Here is a 22,303-nt window from a genome sequence, read left to right as displayed (position 1 = left end):
TGAAGAAATCAGAGAAATCAAACTCGTCCTCAACAGTTCTACTGGAGAAATCAGTCTTATCATCAGCATGAGCATGCAGAAATCAGAGAAATCAGCTTTATCATCAGCATAAGCATGCACATATCAGAGAAATCAGCCTCATCATCAGCATGAACATGCAGAAATCTGAGAAATCAGCCTCATCATCAGCAGATCTACTGGAGAAATCTGAGAAATCAGCCTCATCATCAGCAGATCTACTGGAGAAATCTGAGAAATCAGCCTCATCATCAGCAGATCTACTGGAGAAATCAGAGGAATCAGCCTTATCATCAGAACAAGCATGCAGAAATCAGAGAATTCAGCCTCATCATCAGCAGATCTTCTGGAGAAATCAGCCTCATCATCAGAACGAGCATGCAGAAATCAGAGAAATCAGCTTCATCATCAGCAGATCTACTGGAGAAATCAGAGAAATCAGCCTTATCATCAGCATAAGCATGCACAAATCAGAGAAATCAGCCTCATCATCAGCATAAGCATGCACATATCAGAGAAATCAGCCTTGTCATCAGTATGAACATGCAGAAATCTGAGAAATCAGCCTCATCATCAGCAGATCTACTGGAGAAATCAGAGGAATCAGCCTTATCATCAGAACAAGCATGCAAAAATCAGAGAAATCAGCCTCATCATCAGCAGATCTTCTGGAAAAATCAGAGAAATCAGCCTCATCATCAGCATAAGCATGCAGAAATCAGAGAAATCAGCTTCATCATCAGCTTGAGCATGCAGAAATCAGAGAAATCAGAATCATCATCAGCTTGAGCATGCAGAAATCAGAGAAATCAGCTTCATCATCAGCAGATCTACTAGAGAAATCAGAGAAATCAGCCTCATCATCAGCATAAGCATGCACATATCAGAGAAATCAGCTTCATCATCAGCATCAGCATGCAGAAATCAGCCTCATCATCAGCATGAGCATGCAGAAATCAGAGAAATCAGCCTCATCATCAGCTTGAGCATGTGGAAATCGGAGAAATCATTATCAGATCTGCTGGAGAAATCAGAGAAATCAGCCTCATAATAATCATCAGATCTGCTGGAGAAATCAGCCTCATAATAATTATCAGATCAGCTGGAGAAATCAGAGAAATCAGCCTCATAATAATCATCAGATCTGCTGGAGAAATCAGCCTCATAATAATTATCAGATCTGCTGGAGAAATCAGAGAAATCAGCCTCATAATAATCATCAGATCTGCTGGAGAAATCAGAGAAATCAGGCTCATAATAATCATCAGATCTGCTGGAGAAATCAGCCTCATAATAATTATCAGATCAGCTGGAGAAATCAGAGAAATCAGGCTCATAATAATCATCAGATCTGCTGGAGAAATCAGCCTCATAATAATTATCAGATCAGCTGGAGAAATCAGAGAAATCAGCCTCATAATAATCATCAGATCTGCTGGAGAAATCAGCCTCATAATAATTATCAGATCAGCTGGAGAAATCAAAGAAATCAGCCTCATAATAATCATCACATCTGCTGGAGAAATCAGAGAAATCAGGCTCATAATAATCATCAGATCTGCTGGAGAAATCAGAGAAATCAGGCTCATAATAATCATCAGATCTGCTGGAGAAATCAGAGAAATCAGCCTCATAATAATCATCAGATCTGCTGGAGAAATCAGAGAAATCAGCCTCATAATAATCATCAGATCTGCTGGAGAAATCAGCCTCATAATAATTATCAGATCTGCTGGAGAAATCAGAGAAATCAGCCTCATAATAATCATCAGATCAGCTGGAGAAATCAAAGAAATCAGCCTCATAATAATCATCACATCTGCTGGAGAAATCAGAGAAATCAGGCTCATAATAATCATCAGATCTGCTGGAGAAATCAGAGAAATCAGGCTCATAATAATCATCAGATCTGCTGGAGAAATCAGAGAAATCAGCCTCATAATAATCATCAGATCTGCTGGAGAAATCAGAGAAATCAGCCTCTTAATAATCATCAGATCTGCTGGAGAAATCAGCCTCATAATAATCATCAGATCTGCTGGAGAAATCAGAGAAATCAGCCTCATAATAATCATCAGATCTGCTGGAGAAATCAGCCTCTTAATAATCATCAGATCTGCTGGAGAAATCAGCCTCATAATAATCATCAGATCTGCTGGAGAAATCAGCCTCATAATAATCATCAGATCTGCTGGAGAAATCAGCCTCATAATAATCATCAGATCTGCTGGAGAAATCAGCCTCATAATAATCATCAGATCTGCTGGAGAAATCAGCCTCATAATAATCATCAGATCTGCTGGAGAAATCAGCCTCATAATAATCATCAGATCTGCTGGAGAAATCAGCCTCATAATAATCATCAGATCTGCTGGAGAAATCAGCCTCATAATAATCATCAGATCTGCTGGAGAAATCAGCCTCATAATAATCATCAGATCTGCTGGAGAAATCAGCCTCATAATAATCATCAGATCTGCTGGAGAAATCAGCCTCATAATAATCATCAGACCTGCTTTCTAATCTTTCTAATTAGAAATGTGTGTTAACAGCTGGACAGGTGTACCTAATATAGTGAGTGAGTGAAGTGGTGAAAGCCGGTCAGTGTACGTGCATTTACTGTTTAACACAAACACATAAACATACTATATCATGAATATCAGAAGCATTTAAATAAACAGGATTTTAAGATCATGAGCAAATCTCATTTTACAGTACTGCAAATTATCAGCGTAAACAGATTTAAAAGCAGTTTATTACAACCACAATGTACTGTATAATACTTTCAAATTCCAACCTTACTCATATGCATGTTTCTATATCATACTGAAAATAATAAATGGTCCTAAAACTTGTGAAATGTAATAGCCTACCTTGTGTTTTCTTCTCCTCCTTCTTTGTATGTTTCTTGTTTTCTTTGGATGACTGTAATGTGTCCTGCATGTGTTTTACAAGATTCACCCACAGCCAGCGATGACCTGTTTATCTCATTAATGGATGTTCGCTTCAGGGCAAATAAATGCAAAGCAAGCAGGAAAAAAAAATGAAAAAGAAAATGAAAACTGCTTTTAACGGTCTCTGGAGAGTCTCGTATCCTCCAGACATCAGTCGAGGAGAAATCAAGAGCACAAAACCTGCAGTAAAGATGAAGATGAACACATAAAACGCAGCAAACCTGAACCTCCGTCCTGCAAACCTGCTCACAATAGCTGTGTTTAGATGTGAATTATGCTAATAATAAATGAACGTTTTCATCCAAGGAGAAACAAAAGAGAATAAAATGATCAGTTCCTGATAAACATGCACAGATATCACTGAGAGAAGTGGAGTCTGCTGCACTGTTGCACCTCTAATAAATGAGCTGCGCCTCAGAAGACCAAGACCAAACGCAATGAACGCGGTGGCTTTTGGAGGTTCGAGATAGAGACTCAAGACAGTTCTGGAGGGAATAATAATAGAAGATTAATACTAAAGCACTGTGATGACGGACTGACGGAGGGCTGAGGCCTTTTACAGTCAGCACAACATTTTAGATGTGCAACAATGGAAAGCTGCAAACATGGAGAGCTGCATTAGGGGTCTGGATGCAGACCTGGTGCAGTGCAATCTGAGCTGCATCCAATGCTTTTTAATCTAACCCCACCTCTCACCTCAGTTGCTGGTTTGAGTCCCATCTAGCTCAGTTATCATGTCTGAGTTTGCATGTTCTGCTCGTGTTGGCGTGGGTTTCCTCCGGGTGCTCCGGTTTCCCCAACAGTCCAAACACATGCGCTATAGGGGAACTGATCAACTGCATTGGCTGTAGTGCATGAGTGTGTGTGTGAATGAGTGTGTACGGGTGTTTCCCAGTGCTGGGTTGAAGCTGGAAGGGCTTCTGCTGTGTAAAACATATGCTGGAATAATTGGTGGTTCATTCTGCTGTGGTGACCCGAGATTAATACAGGGACTAAGCTGAAGGAGAATGAATGAAGAACACAGTGAGTGGATGTGATGTGTATACTGGAGATAAACGCTGCAGTAAATGACCAGCGGAGCAGCGCAGGAGGATCAGCTTCAGACTCGCTGAAACAAAGAGCTTTAATTCTGCTTTTGTTCTTCAGTAAATCCAGACTCTCCGCCGGGTCTCCTGCTGGGACACAGGGGGTCCGGACGCTCCTGTATCAGGACCCCTGCACTGCTGGAGCCCGAGGAGACGCCGGCGCTTGGGGGTCTGCTTTAACACACACACAAATACACACACACACACACGCACGCACACAGCTTAAAACACTTCATGGATTATGATGCTCTGTGTGAGATGTATTAGTTTTGCATTTAATTATATTAATAATGGGCGGCACAGTGGTGCAGTGGGTAGCACAATCGCCTCACAGCAAGAAAGTCGCTGGTTCAAGCTTCGGCTGAGTCAGTTAGCATTTCCGTGTGGGTTTCCTCCGGGTGCTCCGCTTACCCCCGCAAGTCCATGTGTGAGTGAGAGTGTATGGATGTTTCCCAGTGATGGGTTGCAGCTGGAAGGGCATGCTCTGCGTAAAACACATACTGAATAAGTTGGCGGTTCATTCCGCTGTGGCGACCTCTGATGAATAAAGGGACTAAGCCGAAAAGAAAATGAATGAATGAATTAATATATTAATAACTAATAATTGAGTCACTAAATTTACCCTTAAAACATACACACACAAAGACACACACATCACGGATGCCTCACAAACACGCATGCACCAACACAAGCACACACACACACACACACACACACACACACACACACACACACTCTTTCTCACCCACATGCACACACAAACACACGCAGACATCTCAGACAAGCATCACAACACATAACCTCCTCAAAAGAATCATTTGTTCATGAATCATGAAAGGAGGTCGAGCCTTCTCTTTCATGGCTCCTACACTCTGGAATAGCCTTCCTGGTAACGTCCGAGGCTCAGACACACTCTCCCAGTTCAAAACTAGATTAAAGACCTATCTGTTTAGTAAAGCATACACTCAATGCAGCACCTAGCGGGTTCCACACTGGCTTCTACATCTTGCTTATATACACTATGAACAGCAGCTACGCTAATTATTCTCTTTATTCTCTATTTTCACCTGGGGATACTCATCCCGAGGTCCTCAGATTAGGCGGAGTCACTGATTGGATCCAAGACCAGCGACGTGATGATCCCAAGGATTCCATATCCGGGACCAGGCCATATCCTGAGCTGCTGCTGCGCTGATGGTCGTGGGGAGTGGAGAACATGAGTCTGATTCCAGCGACGCTCCAGGGACAGACGAGTCTTTGCTGAGGCCATCTTCCAGCCTAAACCACGACGAATGAAGTTCTGCACAAGACTTTTGGCCAGCGGAGAAATTAAAATGGTCGTGCCCAACTGAGTCTGGTTCTCTCAAGGTTTTTTTTCTTCACTCCCATCAGGTGAAGTTTTTTTTCCCTCTCCGCTGTCGCCACTGCCTCGCATGGTTCAGGATTGGTAGAGCTACGCATCGATGAATTTGCTCTTCAGTGTTTGAACTCTCAGTAATGATTAAATCACACTGAACTGAACTGAGCTAAACTGAACTGAACTGAACTTAACACTAAAACCTGAACCACACTGTTCCAGTTACTGAACCACACTGTTCCAGTTACTATGACCATTTATGTGAAGCTGCTTTGACACAATCTACATTGTAAAAGCGCTATACAAATAAAGCTGAATTGAATTGAATTGAATCAGAATACACTGTTCACAATGCACGTTTTGATTCACTTTAATTAACCATCTGTTCAGCAATAATTTATTGGTGAAATAGTCAGCTCTGGATACTTTGTATTTTCATTTCTGTGTTTTTGCACAATGCTCATGTATTGGAAGATATTAAAACACAGAGAACACAGAGAGAGCACTGAACTGTGCTCATTACAAATCCATGCAGATTCAAGCCAGTTAACTTGATTATGTTTAGGTTTTATTGGTGTAAAGTGTTAAAAAAAGAGATATATTATACTTGATTTGAGGCATTAAGTTGAAGAATAACAGCGAGAGCAAAAACATACTTTAAAAAAGTCTACAAAATATATATTTAATGTATGAAAAGTTGGAAAAAGTTCACAAAAAGGCATGTAGAAATGCTGCAGCGAGTGATCATATCTGTGCTCTGGAAATGCGACTGGAACCATTTGATCTGATGCTGGATTTCATGTCTATTTTTCAAAGCAAATGTCTCTAATTTGAGCCCAGTTCAGCCATGAGGCAAATAGCTGTATTTCTGTTGTGAGTTTGCAGTCATTTTCTGTGTCTCTGTGAGCTTTTGAATGATTTTCTATGACTGCAGCAGAAGAAAGAGCTTCTCTAAGCCTGCGAAAGTGACTGAACGCCAGTTGATTATATTCTGAAAAAATGTTTATTTCCGCCATGCATCATTAAACGCAACCGCTAACAGCACAGGGGTTTTCATCCACAGCTCAGATGGAAACAATTGAAGTCGTGTACGATGGTGGACGCCATCAATAAACAGCAGGCAGATTCGTTCCCCTGCTGTTCTCAGTCCATAATTATTACTGTTCAGATCAAAACAGAGACACTGTACAGAAGATGTTTCCCCCTGTCTAACAGCACTGACCTAGTTTCAATCAAAAACAGACGTGTCTTACTGTAAACCCTTACATACGCGCTGAAATATTGAGTATGGCAATATATATTCACAATAATGTATATTATGAGGAATATTCAACATTAAGGATGCTGTGTAGAAATGGGAAAATGTATTATCAGCGACACCAGTGGGCAATCAGTGAACTGCAGTCAGCAAATCACACAAGCTCTATAGGACATTAACTGTGGTCATGTCAATGGCCCATGAACATTTCCTGCATGTTATCAAACTATTTTAGTATTTAATTAATTAATACAACCTAATTGTTTTATGTTCAATCCACTTTAATTTAACTAAATGGATTTGTGTGGGAACAACATAAATAAATTGTGTGAAGCCCTGCATTTCACTCAGCGCAGATAATGAATATCCAGATGAGTCCACGCAACTAAACGCAACGTTTAGATGAAAATATAAGTATATACACAGGGCTTTTCCTGTCTATAACAAACAAACAAAAGCAAACTCGAGAAAACAGCAGTTCAGAAAACAGCCTTCAGTCTGTATCTGCACAAGCTCTGCAATTCATCTGACAGATTCTCATTAAACTCGCACTGTTATGATTGATTATATGTATATTTGAGAGGCTGAATGCATGACACGAACACGTTACAGTATAGAACGGCCCTTTAGGCATTATTGAACATTGGTTTTATGTGTGTCAGAACAGAAGAAAAGCTCACAGGAGTGTAAACCTCACATCCTTTTGATTTCACTGTCAAAATGTGACGAGTCCTTCAAATTAAAATCATCTACCGGCTTTCAGATGCAACCTATGAAGAGGGGAAGGTCTTGTGTTTGACGTTTTCTTAAAAGATATTTGCCACAAAAAAATGTCGTGTTTTTAGGCTGAAGATCCAAAAACCAAGAAGCGTTTTCTAGATAGGCGAAATATATAGTCATGTTTTAAGGAATAATATGTCAAAATTAATTGAGTTTTTCAGTAAAACAAGCTAAATAATCGGCCAATGGGGTGAGTGAAATAATCAAGGAAATTACAAAAGGAAAAATAACACTTGATGGATTATTCAGCTTGTTTTAATAAAAAAAACTTACTTCGATTTGACTTTTTTTCTGAAAACAAAACAATATTTTTGCTTATCTAGAAAACAACATTTATTGTGAAATTGTGAAAAATTGGCTTCACAATTTTGGCTTAAAAATTGGCTTATTGTGAAAATGTAGCCCTATATGCATTTCTGGAGATCGCAAATTATGGAGCCAGAGGAAAGTGTGGCTACATTTTGTCTTTAAAATGAACAGGGTTTGACAAAAAAAAAAAAAAAAACAGTTCCAGAAAGCAGGTAAAACAAAAATAAAAACCATGAAAATAAACTGTAAAAAACAGGGTGATAATGTGGTAAAATCTGAAAACATGCTACAAAAGTAGGCGGCCTAGAGGGCTTTTCTTTTTCTGGATTGCTTTTGAAAACACTGTTGGTTGGGTTTAGGGAAGTGGTGGGCGGGTCAATCTGTGCTTTTGAAAACACTGTCGGTTGGGTTTAGGGAAGGGATGGGCAGGTCAATCGGTGCTTTGGAAAACACTGTCGGTTGGGTTTAGGGAAGGGATGGGCAGGTCAATCGGTGCTTTGGAAAACACTGTCGTTTTCACAATGAGCTGCCAGGAAATGCTTCTTGGTTTTGGAATTTTGAGATATTTGGATCAGAAATAAAAAAAAAAAATCTAAGATAAGCAAAAATATTGTTCAGTTTTCAGAAATATTATGCAAGTTTTTCCTTAAAAAAAGCTATTTAATATGCTAATGGGGTAAACAAAATAATCTTATATTAAAAGGAAAGATAAGATGATTTTATTTACTCTATTGGCTTAATACATTTCTTGTTTTAAGGAGAAACTCTCTTAATTTTGGCATATTATTTCTGAAAACAGCACAATACTTTTGCTTGTCTAGAAAATGTTTCTTGATTTAAGACATTTTAGATATTTGGACTAGAAACAAGACAAAAATACTAAGAAAAGCATGTTTGCGCTGTTCAGACATTAGCACAGGCATAAAAAGAAACACAAAATTGCATTGCTTTTCCTTAAAACAAGCAAAATAATTTGCCAATAGGCTAAACAAAATAATCTCATGTCAAAAGGAAAGATAAGATTATTTCACTTACCCCATTGGCATATTACATTGCTTGTTTCAAGGAACAAAAACTCTAATTTTTCTATCTGAAAACATTAGATTTTTGGCTTGTCTGGTAAATTCTTCTTGATTTAAGCCTCTTTGGATATTTGGACTGGAATGTGAAAGCATGGAAAAGCAGTTTTGCAGTGTTCACACAGAAGCAAAAATAAAACGTCTCGCAATCTGTAGATGAGGCTGTATGTGTGTAATGGAGATGAGCTCAGTGTAATGTGTATCTGACAGACCGTCCCACACCTCTCCGTCAGAAGTCATCGTGTAGCTACAATGCAAATATTGTTCATCTCGGTTTCATTGACATTGCTGCTGCACTTAAGAGTCGACATCTGATCTCCAGCAAAGCAGAAGGGTTTCAACCCCGGGCGGAGGGCGGTTTCCAGCATTACAGACGCTTTAAGAGCCCAGGGGCCCGGGGTGATTTAGATAGGGTTCCTTTACCCAGAGGTGTTAAATTTAAAACCGCATTTATTACAGTGAAAAACACTTTTCTCTCGACATCTGCTCACTTAACCTTAATTATAGCGCCCCTCCTTCACACGGCCATTATGAGGCTTAAGATTCCTGATTTTAGTAGTCAGCAGAACACACTGAACAATGGCTGAGGAACTGGAAACACTGAGAGCATGTGGAGAAAACTGCCCTGTGACAAACTCAACGCTGAGAGAAAGATTTCACAAACACAAAGGCTTCGAGTAAACTGATGATGTGATTTGAGCGAGTTTCATCAGAGTTAAGATCACAGTTTAGATTGACTGCTCAGAGGAGTTCTGGGTGATTATCATCAGTGGAGTTTACTGAAGCACTGTCGGAAAAAAAACCCTGTGTGTGTGTGTGTGTGTGTGTGTGTGTGTGTGTGTGTGTGTGTGTGTGTGTCGTCATGCAGCATTTGAATGATTCCTTCAGTAAGTGCTTGTGTTGTTAATGAGAGTGTCTTGTTACTTTACTAAGTGATCAGATGAATCATTTCCAGTTCCAAGTGAAAAAATAAAGCCTCATTTACCATCCAGATCACAAACCATTGTAGCAGCCATCCAGAATACCTTCACAATCACCCTGAACACCATAGAAATTGTGCAGTGTCCCCTAGTAACTAGTCCAAAACATCTAAAGTACCCTAGCAACTACCTAATACACCCACATAATCACCCAGAGAAGCCAACAGCACCCAAGCAGCCTCCCAGAAAACCCCACCAGCTACCCTACATCATATACCAACTAGATCAGGGATTCTCTACCGGTGGGCCGCGGTCCACTAATGGGCCTCAGCGATGCTGCAGGCGGGCTGCGAGATAGCTTAAAATGAGCTTAAATATTATCCTATAATGATATGACTTTATTATTAAATATTTCATATTAAAATTATAGTAGTATTGGCATTTCCCGTTAAGGCTAATTGTGCAAAAACTGTTAATTACAGACATAACTGTGGCTTAAATTTACAACCGCTGCGCGTCAACTAGGACTACGTAAGTCACGCAAATGTAAGGCAAGCGATGATTAGCGTTATAATAACCAGCTCGCATGTGCATCACATCTGCGACTCGTACTGTATCAGAATCGCACAAGTCTGTTGATTCACAAACTATGTGTGCTCTCTCTGTGTGAACACTTTAAAATATTCGCAGAGCTGTCCAAATTAACGTCTTGCTTATAACTGACGCGCGTCCGTACAGGAGCGAGACTCGGTGGTGTTTAACTTGTGAACAGTGAACAGGACGCATTAATGCCGCTCTGTAGGTCTATTGGAGAGATTCATAAATATTCCTAGCAAATTTAATAAATGTTGGAGACATACTCGCTACATAAACACGCTAAATCACACTTCAGCAGTGTTTATTTGAGAGCGCACAAGAAGATCGGCACTTGAGCGGTGTATATTTGAGGGCGTGCAAGAAGCCTTATGCACGAGCAGAGGAAATCGCCATGCAAGCAAAGAGATTTACACGCATTACATGAATGCGATCTCGACTTGTAATACTGCGCTCATCACATTTATCATTGTAATAACGCTATAGGTAGTAGGTAGATCCAACACAATCTCAAGGCAATTCATCACTTTTTGATTTAGTGGCTAATTCGTATGAATTCGTACGATCTAATTTGTACTATTTAGTATGATTTGCTCATCACCCAATGACGTTTGGGGTTAGGGGTGGGGTTAGGTGCCACGCCTCCTTTTTAAAATCGTACGTAAATTTTCGTACGACTGAACTCGTACGAATTAGCCACTAAACTGACAAAACGTAAAATACTTACGCTTCCTGGTGAGATCAGGTTGGTAGATCTGTGTAAAAAAAAGCCTACCGCCACAGCTGGAAAAAAATCCTAGAGGAAACATTGATATATATATAAATGCGCAATGTTTCAAGCTTTTTTATAAAATGATGTAGAAAAATAAGAACATAACAGAAAGCAAAAGAAATGTTTTGCTAATAAATAAAGCTTTAAACTAAGCATTTTCTCTAGACAATCAGTTTGGGCCTTTAAAAAACTTTTGGAGGAAAAGGTGGCCCTCGAAGTGAAAAAGGTTGAGAACCCCTGAACTAGATTAACCCGGCAACCAGTTATAACAACAAATCATCTATCCAAAGCACACTACCAACCACTCAGGGTACCCTACCCAAGAACACCCTAGCAACAACCCAGAACACCTTAACACTGGCATAACAAACATCCAGACTACCCAAGCAGCCTCTTTGTGTACCATAGCAACCACTCAGAATAACATAGCAACTAAGCTAACTACCCTAGCAACCACCCTAAAGCCTACAACCAACCACAGCATCATGGCAACCAACTAGAAGAAGTGGTGGCACGGTGGATCAGTGGTTAGCACTGTGGCCTCACAGCAAGAAGGTCACTGGTTCGAGTTCCAGCTGGATCAGTTGGCATTTCTGTGTGGAGTTTGCATGTTCTCCCCGTGTTGGCGTGGGTTTCCTCCGGGTGCTCCAGCTTCCCCCACAGACCAAACACATGCGCTGTAGGGGAATAGGGTAAACTCGATTGTCTGTAGTGTGTGTAGTGTATGTTAGAGTGTGTGTTTCTCAGTACTGTGTTGGCCACTGTTTTAGACATATGCTGGAATAGTTGGCGGTTCATTCCACAGTGGCAACCCCTGATAAATAAGGGACTAAGCCCAAGGAAAATGAATACTTGAATGATAGTGTTGATTTGATGTTGATGTCCAGCTGTTGTCATTCATTTATCATGTACAGCTCAGAATAAGCATGTGTTCTTATGCTTTAACAGGACTTCAGATGAAGCCTGAGGTGAAGCTGGAGGAGATACGGTAATAACCCACGTGAATCTTGAACAGTAGCTGCAGTTCAACCGCCGAACACCCTAATTATGCGGTATTTCAAGAGATTGTCAGTCGGATGGGAATTTTTTCTGATGATTCATTAGCTGAAGAACAAAAAAAAACGGGCCCGGACCTGCGCCGTCCAACTCGCTCTGTCAACAGAGCCGCTGCGACTTGCCCTGTAAGTCATTTGGTGTAATTTTGCGGTAATCCTAGAAGGCTGAACGGAGCATTTTTCTGCTGTGGTTAAAGGTGTAATGGTCCCATCAGTCTGAAAGCACTCAATTTTCATTCCATCATTGAACACCTGGAGTGTGTCTTTGCGAAGGGCATCACTTGTGCGAACAATGGGGAGTGTGTCAACAACCTTTCACATACACACAGCGTGTTTATATCTGTTTCAGAGCAACAGAGACATATGGGATCTCTCTAGATGTTTCTTGAGATTGAAAGCCGTTTAGAAAACTTTAATATTTCTAAATACTCTTGATGGGATCACATGCTAGGATGGGAATCATATTATAAATGCAGATCTTTACAGTATGCTGCATTCATGTTATATCCTACATACTGTATAGGGCAAAATGATTAGCCTTCCTGTGGTGTTTTAATTATTTTTAAAATATTTCCTAAGTGCTGTAAGAAAGGAGCAAGGACATTTTACACAGTGTTTACTATTTTATTTTCCCGAAGAATGTTTTATATCTTTTAGTTTGACCGGAATACATGAATGACTAAATAAATAAATATCTAAATAAATAAACATATAGATAAATAAATAATTAAAATGAAAATTTTAAATTAAATTAAATAAAGATAAATAAATTAATACCTAAATAATTAAATAAATAAAAAGATAGATAAATAAATAATTAAAATGTTAATTTAAAAAAAAATTAAATAAAGATAAATAAATTAATACCAAGATAATTAAATAAATAAATAAATAAACAGATGGATAAATAAATAATTTAAATGAAAATTTTAAATTTAAATTAAATAAAGATAAATAAAAAAAAACTATTGATAGATTTTACTAAATGTAAAATCTGCTGAGGTCAAAAATTTGTAACGTAATTTAGTAATATTATATATATAAATATGTTTATTAGAGCAAGAATTTTTTCAAAAGTTTTCTTATTTTATTTTCTTCTCCTGTAGAAAGTTTTATTTTATTTAGATTGACTGGAATGAATGAATGAATGAATAAAAATACAAAAAACATGTTATTTTATTAAAATTAAATAATTGAATAAATAAATAAATAAATAAATAAATAAATGTAAAATCTGCTGAGGTCAAAAATGTGTAATGTAATATAGTAATATTATATAAATATATCAGGGACTAATTAGGAGGAAAATGACCTTTTATGATGCATTATAGGGGCTCTTTAATAATATTGGAGGTATTGTTTGTGCAGGTTTTGTAGTTGTTTTGTATTTTCTGCATATTTGTGAATGTGTTTGTATGCTTGTTATAGAACTGTTTGTGTCTGCATTTCAGTAAGCACGCTAGTGTTCGGCACAGATTATATATTTTCATTATTAAAGCATGTTGTCTTTTGGTGTTTGTGCTCTTGCTTGTGAAGTCGTCTTCACGTGTGTTCTCAGCTGAGTTGTAAAGATGAAGATGGTGAAGTGTGTGTGTGTGTGTGTGTTTCCTGCAGTTGTTTACAGTATGTTGAGTGACAGTGTTGTCCTGAATGCTCCTCCTCACGCAGGCTTTGAAGTGCTGCAGATCTTCTGATTCTCTCTGCTCTCGCTGATATGGAGAATCAACAGTGCCAACATTACAGTAAACATCATCATATTCACTCTCTGCTCTCACACGCAGACAGTAATGCAGCTCCATAGCTTTCCTTTCATTCTCTGCTCTCCGTCTGCTGTCTGAATACAGCCCTGATGACAGCAAAATCAGCATCAAATCAACACTCCAATCACAGCTATCATTCATATTCAAATCAGTACACTCTAAAAGCTCGCACACACTGGAATGCTTTTCGTTTGCGTTTATCGTCAGCGTTTTTCAAGGCGTATTTCCGGATTCAAACCTAAGCGGTTTCCACAGGTGTTGAGTATGCAAAATCATTCCTTGACAATAGATGGCGCTGCACAACTTTGGCTTCTGACAACTTTTTGATTTAGTGGCTAATTTGTATGAATTCGAATTATCTAATTCGTACAATTTAGTACAATTTGCTCATCACCCAATGACGGTTGGGGTTACATTTTTCTCCCACCATGCAAGTACATACACGCTTTAAAACACACCAACGTGCACCTTTATTTGTTGTCATTCTTTCTTGATTTGTCAATATATCGTAGTGTACACTGTTTAACAATCAATTTAAATTATTTAATAGTAAAATATAAATAAATAAATAAAAAACAGCATTAATTCCCGCCCTCTCATGGTAGGTACGCACAGTACACCTGCAGGCGCCACTGATGCTAATAATATACAAACGACAAGGGGATCGAGTAATCAGGATGCTAAAATAAACAAAAAGACTAACCCTATCCCGAACTTCACTGAGCAAAAGTCACGGCACAATAAATAAAAAACCCAGCCAGATCAGTCAGGTTTTTGGAGCTTTAAAGGTCCCTTTGAAATGTGCATTTTGTAATATGAAGTTTGATGTAATCTCAACTAAAACACAAAAAGAGGGCGGGGCATACAGTAGCTCCTCCCCTACTGTAAAAAAAAACTGTCAATAGTGTTTAGTTTTTATCACAGCTCCGCCATTGAGAGTGGTTGAGCTCAAGCGCACCAAATGAAAAGCCAATGAGAATAAGGAGGCGGAGCATGTCAGACACTAGACAGCATTCGATTGGTCAGAAGATTTCAACCCCATTCTGAAAACGTAGTCCCGTGGGCGTTTCTGGACACCGCAAAATACATCCCGAGAGGTACAGATTCTTTCAATTTTTGTTTTCGTAAATCCGCGAGAGGCCGCTGCGTGTGCTTTGTCGTATATCAAATGTCTCTCGCGAGTGTCATTTGCGCCCGTGCTGTGCTCCCGTAAACCCACCAGAGGCCGCTGTTGACCGACCATCTGTCTGAATGACTGAATGATTGACTGGGCGACCGGCCAATCAACCGACCCACCCCCCTCCTCCTTCCCTAAACCCAACCAATTTAGCAGATTGACCCGCCCACCCCCTTACCTCCCTAAACCCAGCTGACGATTTACAAAAGCCGTCCAGAAAAAGAAAAGCCCTCGTCTGATTTTTACCATGTTTTCAGATTTTAACACATTCTCACTCTGTTGTTCACTCGTTCTTTTAATTATTTGGATTCTGTTTTTGTTTTACCTGATTTCTGGAACCGCTCTTCCCCGGACTCGAACTCATCATCGTTGTGGTCAACTCCTCTCTGCGTCTCAAGTCTGCCAAAGTACACAACGAGCTAACCGGACAAATTGGTTGCAATGGAAACGCCCTCCACACCTCCACACTGTAAAAAATAAATCCGTAAAATTTACAGTAAAAAACGGCAGCTGTGGTTGCCAGTACTTTACCGTAAAAAACACGGTACAAACCGTAAAACTAATTTCTCATTTTTACGGTAAACTACGGTATTTTATTAATATAAAGAGGTAATATGTCTGTATTTTGAATGATCAACATCTACACATCTTTTGTTACACAGTTAGACACGTTAAGCGCCAAAAAGAACGCCGTCCTACTGCCCCGTAGCAATCGCTTAAAAACATGAAATACAGCCATATGTACCTCCGGCTACAAATTAATGATCTCCAGAAACGTCTGAGGGACTACTTTTTCAGAATGAGCCTGTGTTGGAATATTGTACAGTGCCAAAAAAATCCTTGAGCTGTTTAGGTGAGAGTGTCAAACTGCAAGCTTTGGATTTTTATATATCTTCTAAACCCACGTTTTTTCACTGTTTTAGAGCTCACTAGCTTATAGACATCATTAAAACTAACAGACTGAAACTAACATCTAAACTTTATTTTAATTTCACAGAGCCTTTAAGTGTTGTCTAGGAGAGAGAGTTATATTGATTAAACTCCAGCGCTGTGTTGTTCCTTGTAACATTTCCACCACTTCAAACATTAATTCGATCTCTTTTACGCTACCGTAGTTCTTCTGAGAAATTAACTGTAATGTAAGCAATATTTCTGCTGGAGCCCGAGCGCTGTCAGTGTGATTGACGAGACTGGACGGCGCATGAATTTCAGATCGCGGGTGAAGGAGAGGTTTGGGGAACACCAGCAGGTAGGAGTCATCAAACGCTGTGCAGATCCAGCAATTACAACCTTCTGCATGCAAAGCAGAGGTGGAGGTGTTGCTCACCACTGGAGCGAGACAATGCTGGAGCGCGGACAGACACTACACACTCCCCGAGTCAATTACACTCTGAATGTAAATCCACTGGAGCCCGCGCTGCAGCCGTCTCGGTGTCTGAGGATTCTCATCAAACACTTCTGTAATGTGCCTGTTTTCAGTCTCATTTCTGTTCTGAAACCTGAATGAATATGTGTGACAGTCTCTGTTTTTAAACCAAACAACACATGGGTGACTCCTCAGAACATGCCCTACTGAGTGGAACACAATCAGGTTTACAATATTCGCACAGAAAAAATACATATATTTTTAAAGATATTTAAAAAAGAGTTTAAATTATAGGCGTTCAGATTTCAATGTCCAAAGATCAATATTTAAAAAATATATTCTTTTCAATATACTATTAAATTTCATTTGTTATTAAATTCAATTTGTTGTCAAACTCAGAATTGCATTTCATATCTGTAAAATTAACTCCCAGAGCTCGCACAGTACCCTAACAACCAAAAAGAACACCCTAGCAACCAACTAAGTCCAAAACAGCCCCTCTAGCAACTACAATAGAATGCTAGTAACCAACCAGATTGCCTAGCAACAGCCTAACACCCTAGCAACCACAACAGTACCCTAGCAACCAACCATAATGACAGAGTATACTAGTAAACACCCTAGCAACAACCAATAGTATCATAAAACGCTATTCAGTATAAAAAAAATAACTAAATGTTTAAAATAAAATACAAAACAACTACAAATCATTCGCAAATAGTTATAAACACAATTCTTTCCAAATTTTTAAAAAACAAAAATGCATTTCATATTTTTTTTAATAAATGCCCAGAACCCCCACAGTACCCTAGCAACCAAAAAGAACACCCTAGCAACCAAGTCCAAAACAGCCCAAAACACTCTAGTAACCACAATAGCACCCTAGCAACCAACCAGAGTACCCTAGCAACAGCCCAAAACACTCTAGCAACCACCAAGAGTATTGTAAAACTCTATACAGTGTAAAAAATAACAAGATTTTTAAAAATAAAAATACAAATCATCTACAAAACATGTGCAAATAATAAAAATAAAAATCTTTAAAATATTTTTAAATACAAAAATGCATTTTATACCTTTAAAATAATTACCCAAAACACTGGTAAAAGTACACCCAAGCATCAACCACAGCACCCTATCAACCAAAAAAAACACCCTAGCAACCACACAAGTTCTCTAGCAACCAACTAGAGTGCAAAAGCAACAGCTAGAACAACCTAGCAATGACAACAGTGACCAAGCAACCAACCATAATTGTAAAGTACAGTATATAGTATTGTTTAACTCTTGGTGAAGTACACCCTAGCAACCAAACAGAACACCTTAGCAACTTCCTAAGCATCCTAGCAACCAACCAGTTTACCTAAACAACAGCCCAAAACACCCTATAAACCACAATAACACCCTAGAAATGAACTAGAATGATCAAGTACACTAGTAAACACTGTTAGCTACCGCTTGGGTTTGAGTATTGCATAACTTTATTCAGTATAAAAAACCTAAATGTTTAAAGTAAACTATAAAACAATCACAAAACATTAACCTAGCAACAGCCCAAAGCACCCTAGCAACCACAAAAGTACCCTGGCAACCAACCAGAATGACAAAGTAAACTACCAAACACCCTAGAAACCACCAAGTGTATTGTAAAACTTTAATCAGTATAAGGAATAACTAAATATATAAAGTTTGATAGATACTTTGATGTTGTCTTGACAAAGCCTGATCTGACCGTTTAAAATTGCTCTGAAAAGTGTAGGTAAAAGGTTAAAGCTATTTAAAAGAGAATGAAGAGAAAGTCAATGAAATGTTGCATGTTTTAGCATGTGGCTAACACTACGCCAGCAACAACTGAGGCTCCCCTACAAACACTTTTATAATGCGTCTGCTTCCTTTTTATTCTGTTCTGTAAGCCGAATGAATTTGACAGATTCTGTTTAAAACCAACAACAAAACATGCATGATTCTTCCAGAACAAGCTCAAATGAGTGGAAAACAATAAGGTTTACCCTACATGCAAGAGGCAATAATATGGAATTACAGACTCCTGAAGCATTCATATTCACAAGAACCGTCAAGAAATGAGCTACAGCTGTAATAACGGCGGTGTAATATCAAGAAGGCGAGCCGACTTCTACAGGTTTTGTGTATATATTAGTGTGATGCACATATGTTTCTCACAGGGATATCCATTACACAGTTTGCCCCTGGTTAAAAACAAAAACTCTCCTTGAGAAATTCTTTGAAAGCTCCAGATTGTGTGAAGATGATGAGATGCGCTGCGCTGCATTAACAGATGGCCGTAAATGAACCGTACAATGCACGTCATGTATACAAATGCATGCCTGTACAATACTGTAGTGTATAGACTCTACTGTACATACACACACTGGAGAACACAGACAACTGAACACACAGCACTGAGATCAGACGATGGGCGGATGAATGAATGAATGAATGAATAAATGAATGAATGAATGAATGAATGAATGAATGAATGAATGAATGAAAGAACGGACGGACGGATGGATGATAAATTATTTAATGAATGAATGAATGAATGAATGGATGGATGAATGGATCCATGAATAAATGAATATATAGATAAATTATTGAATGAATGAATGAATGAATGAATGATAAATAGATAAATGAACAGATAAATACAGAATAAATGATGAATGGATAGATGGATACCTGAAGGAATGGAATGTATGAAGGAAGAGAGTAAGGAAGGGATGGATAGATGTATGAATGAATGTTTTGGTCAATTGGTTGATATAGATGAATGGATGATTTATGAATAAATGGATGGATAAAATAATTACCTGATGAATGAAGGAAAGAAGGAAAGAAGGGAGGGAGGGAGGGATGGATGAATGAGTAGATGGATGATGAATGAATAAATGTATGAATGAATAAATGAATGAACGAACGAACGAACGAACAAACGAACGAACGAACGAACGAATGTATGGTTAATGAATGAACGAGCAAACAAATAAATTAATGGACATATGTATGGACAGATGAAAAACGAAGGAATGAATGGATGATACATGAATGGATGAATGTTGGATGACTTTGTCAATAGGTGAATATATGGATGAAAGATGAATGAATGGAATGTATGAAGGTAGAAAGGAAGGGAGGGAGGTATCGATGAATTGATCAAATGGCTGGAAAAAATTGTTAATTAATGAAGGAATGAACGGAGGGATGGATGGAGAATAAATAGATGTAAAAATGAATCAATGGATGAAAGATAAATGAACGAATGATTGATTAAATAATTGAATGAATAAATCAATGAATGAATGAATGAATGAGTGAATGAATGAATGAATGAATGAATGAATGGAGGATATGTAAATGGATGGATCAATGAATGAATGGATGGATGTATGGATGGATGTATGGATAGATGGATGGACAATACATGAATGGATATATGGTGGATGAATTGGTCAATATATGAATACATGAAAGAATGGAATGGGATGTAAAAAGGAAGAAAGAAAGGCAGGGAGTAATGGATGGATGAATGAGGAATAAGTGGATGGACTAAAGAATGGATTAAATAAATGATTAAAGAATGGATTAATGAATGAATGAATGAATGAATGAATGAATGAATGAATGAATGAATGAATGAATGAATGAATGAAAAAGAGAAGGAAGGAAGAAAAATATAGAAATTTATTAATGGATGGAGGATGAGTAAATGAATGAATGATTGAATGAATGAATGAATGAAACCAAAAATAAACTACATATGTAAAGATATAGACAAGTAAACAACTCATACTAAATTAAGAAACTCATCTGATGGTTAAATAAACAAGAAAACAAACAAACAAGTAAATAAGTGACAAATGAAATAGAAAAGGCATGGATGGATGGATGGATGGATGGATGGAAAGTCTGTACACAAAAAAGAGAAAATAAGTGTAGCAATAAACATAAAAATAAGTTATATAGATATATAAACAAGGAGAAATATAGCTTTTAAAGAAGTGAAAATGTTTATTTTGACATAATGATAAAGGATGTGTGTGGTTATCAGGTATTCCTTTAGAGAAGGGTGGTTGTTAGGTAATTTCGGTGATTTTCTGGAATATTCTACAGAGTCTCAGGTTCCTTCTGTGGGATAATAAAGTGAGGCTTTAATATTCACTGGCTTCAAAACTAAAATGAATGCTTGACTGAGGTACAAACTAGGAAATAATATACAACTACATGTCTTTCCTGGTTAAACAGCAGAGGGGTATGCTGCGTTACTGTCGGACTGTTCTTGTGGAAACAGCCCAAAAAAAAACTCTGCTGAATGCTTTTGTTGAACGGGTTGCAGATGTGCCACCGCGACATGTCACTGTTCCCCAGCAGGCCTTTCCGGCCGTAACACACACTGTTTTGATCAGGATCAGAGCTGTGTGTTCTCGCTCGGGTCTCTGGTCTGCTGCGCCACTGTACAGCATCAATTAAACACAGCTGCAAGCTACGAAAAAGCAGACTCGTGCTATGAAGAGCCCTTCAGTTCAACAATCTGGACAAGATCAATGAGATGATCCTCACATGTACAACCCCAAATCAGAAAAGGTTGAGGCAGAATGGAAAACAAACACAAGAATAAAGCAGTGGTTTCTAAATTTACTTTGACTTGTTGTTCATTGTAGACAACACAACAAACATCAGTAAATGTGTTCCTCATATATTAATATGATTATTTTTTTTAATAAACACATATTCCAGTTTTGCTTCTTGCAAGAAATGAAAAAAAAAGTTAGGACAGTAAAGCATTTACCACTTTGTAGTGAATAAATGAATGAATAAATAACGAATGAATGAATGGATGGATGGATGGATGGATGGATGGATGGATGGATGAATGGATGGGTGGATGGATGGATTGATGGATGGATGGATGGATGGACGAATGGATGGATTGATGAATGGATGGATGGATGGATGGATGGATGGATGGATTGATGGATGGATGGATGGATGGATGGATGGATGGATTGATGGATGGATTGATGGATGGATGGATGGATGGATGGATGGATGGATGGATGGATTGATGAATGGATGGATGGATGGATGGATGAATGAATGGATGGGTGGATGGATGAATGAATGAATGAATGGATGGATGGATGGATGAATGAATGGGTGGATGTATGAATGAATGAATGAATGAATGAATAAATGGATGGATGGATGGATAAATGAATGAATGGATGGATGGATGAATGAATGAATGAATGAATGAATGGATGGATCATGATAACAACAACTGCCATCTTTTCATGCTGTTAAATTCATCATTCATTCATTTATTTCTTTTTCGGCTTAGTCCCTTTATTAGTCTGGGGTCACCACAGCGAAATGAACCGGCAACTATTCAAACATATGTTGTACACAGCAGATGCCCTTCCAGTTGCAACCCATCACTGGGAAACACCCATACACACTCATTCACACACACTCATACACTACGGACAATTTAGTCAATCAAATCCCTTATAGTTAGGCCCGGATTGGCTAATCGGTAGGACCGGGAGAATTCTCGTTGGGCCGGTCCGTTTATTGGACACAAGGGCTGGTGTCCCTAGCTGCTAGCTGCTAGCAGTCGCACTTTTTCATCTATTTGACCATCGCCTCGCTCTTTTTATTCATTATTTTGCTGCAGCTCTGCTCTTTTTATTTATTTTCTCGCAGCCCCGTGAGCAAAATACAGCCTGCAGGTTAATGATGATGACCCCAAACAGCGACACCTTAGTGAATATGAGAATTGAAATATTTAATGAATATTACAC

At 38.5% G+C, this 22,303-nt stretch overlaps 1 long non-coding RNA gene across 3 annotated transcripts in view; it reads right to left on the bottom strand.

Annotated features, from left to right (window-relative positions):
- Window positions 1-22,303, bottom strand: part of LOC137496532 (uncharacterized) — a 154,401-nt gene that overhangs the window by 955 nt on the left and 131,143 nt on the right. Inside the window, exons 7-8 of one of the 3 annotated variants that reach the window (XR_012386059.1) lie at window positions 4,390-4,610; window positions 4,053-4,228 (exon numbers count right to left, since the gene is read on the bottom strand). The exons of 1 other annotated variant lie outside the window; for it this stretch is intronic. This is a non-coding gene — a long non-coding RNA (uncharacterized lncRNA). Of the gene's footprint in view, window positions 1-4,052; window positions 4,229-4,389; window positions 4,611-22,303 lie in introns of those variants that run through there. One more of the 3 variants, XR_012386061.1, reaches the window with a different exon arrangement.

This window comes from Danio rerio, chromosome 10 (assembly GCF_049306965.1).
Source record: "Danio rerio strain Tuebingen ecotype United States chromosome 10, GRCz12tu, whole genome shotgun sequence".
NCBI classification, from domain to species: Eukaryota; Metazoa; Chordata; class Actinopteri; order Cypriniformes; family Danionidae; genus Danio; species Danio rerio.
This window is presented reverse-complemented; position numbering and strand designations above follow the sequence as displayed.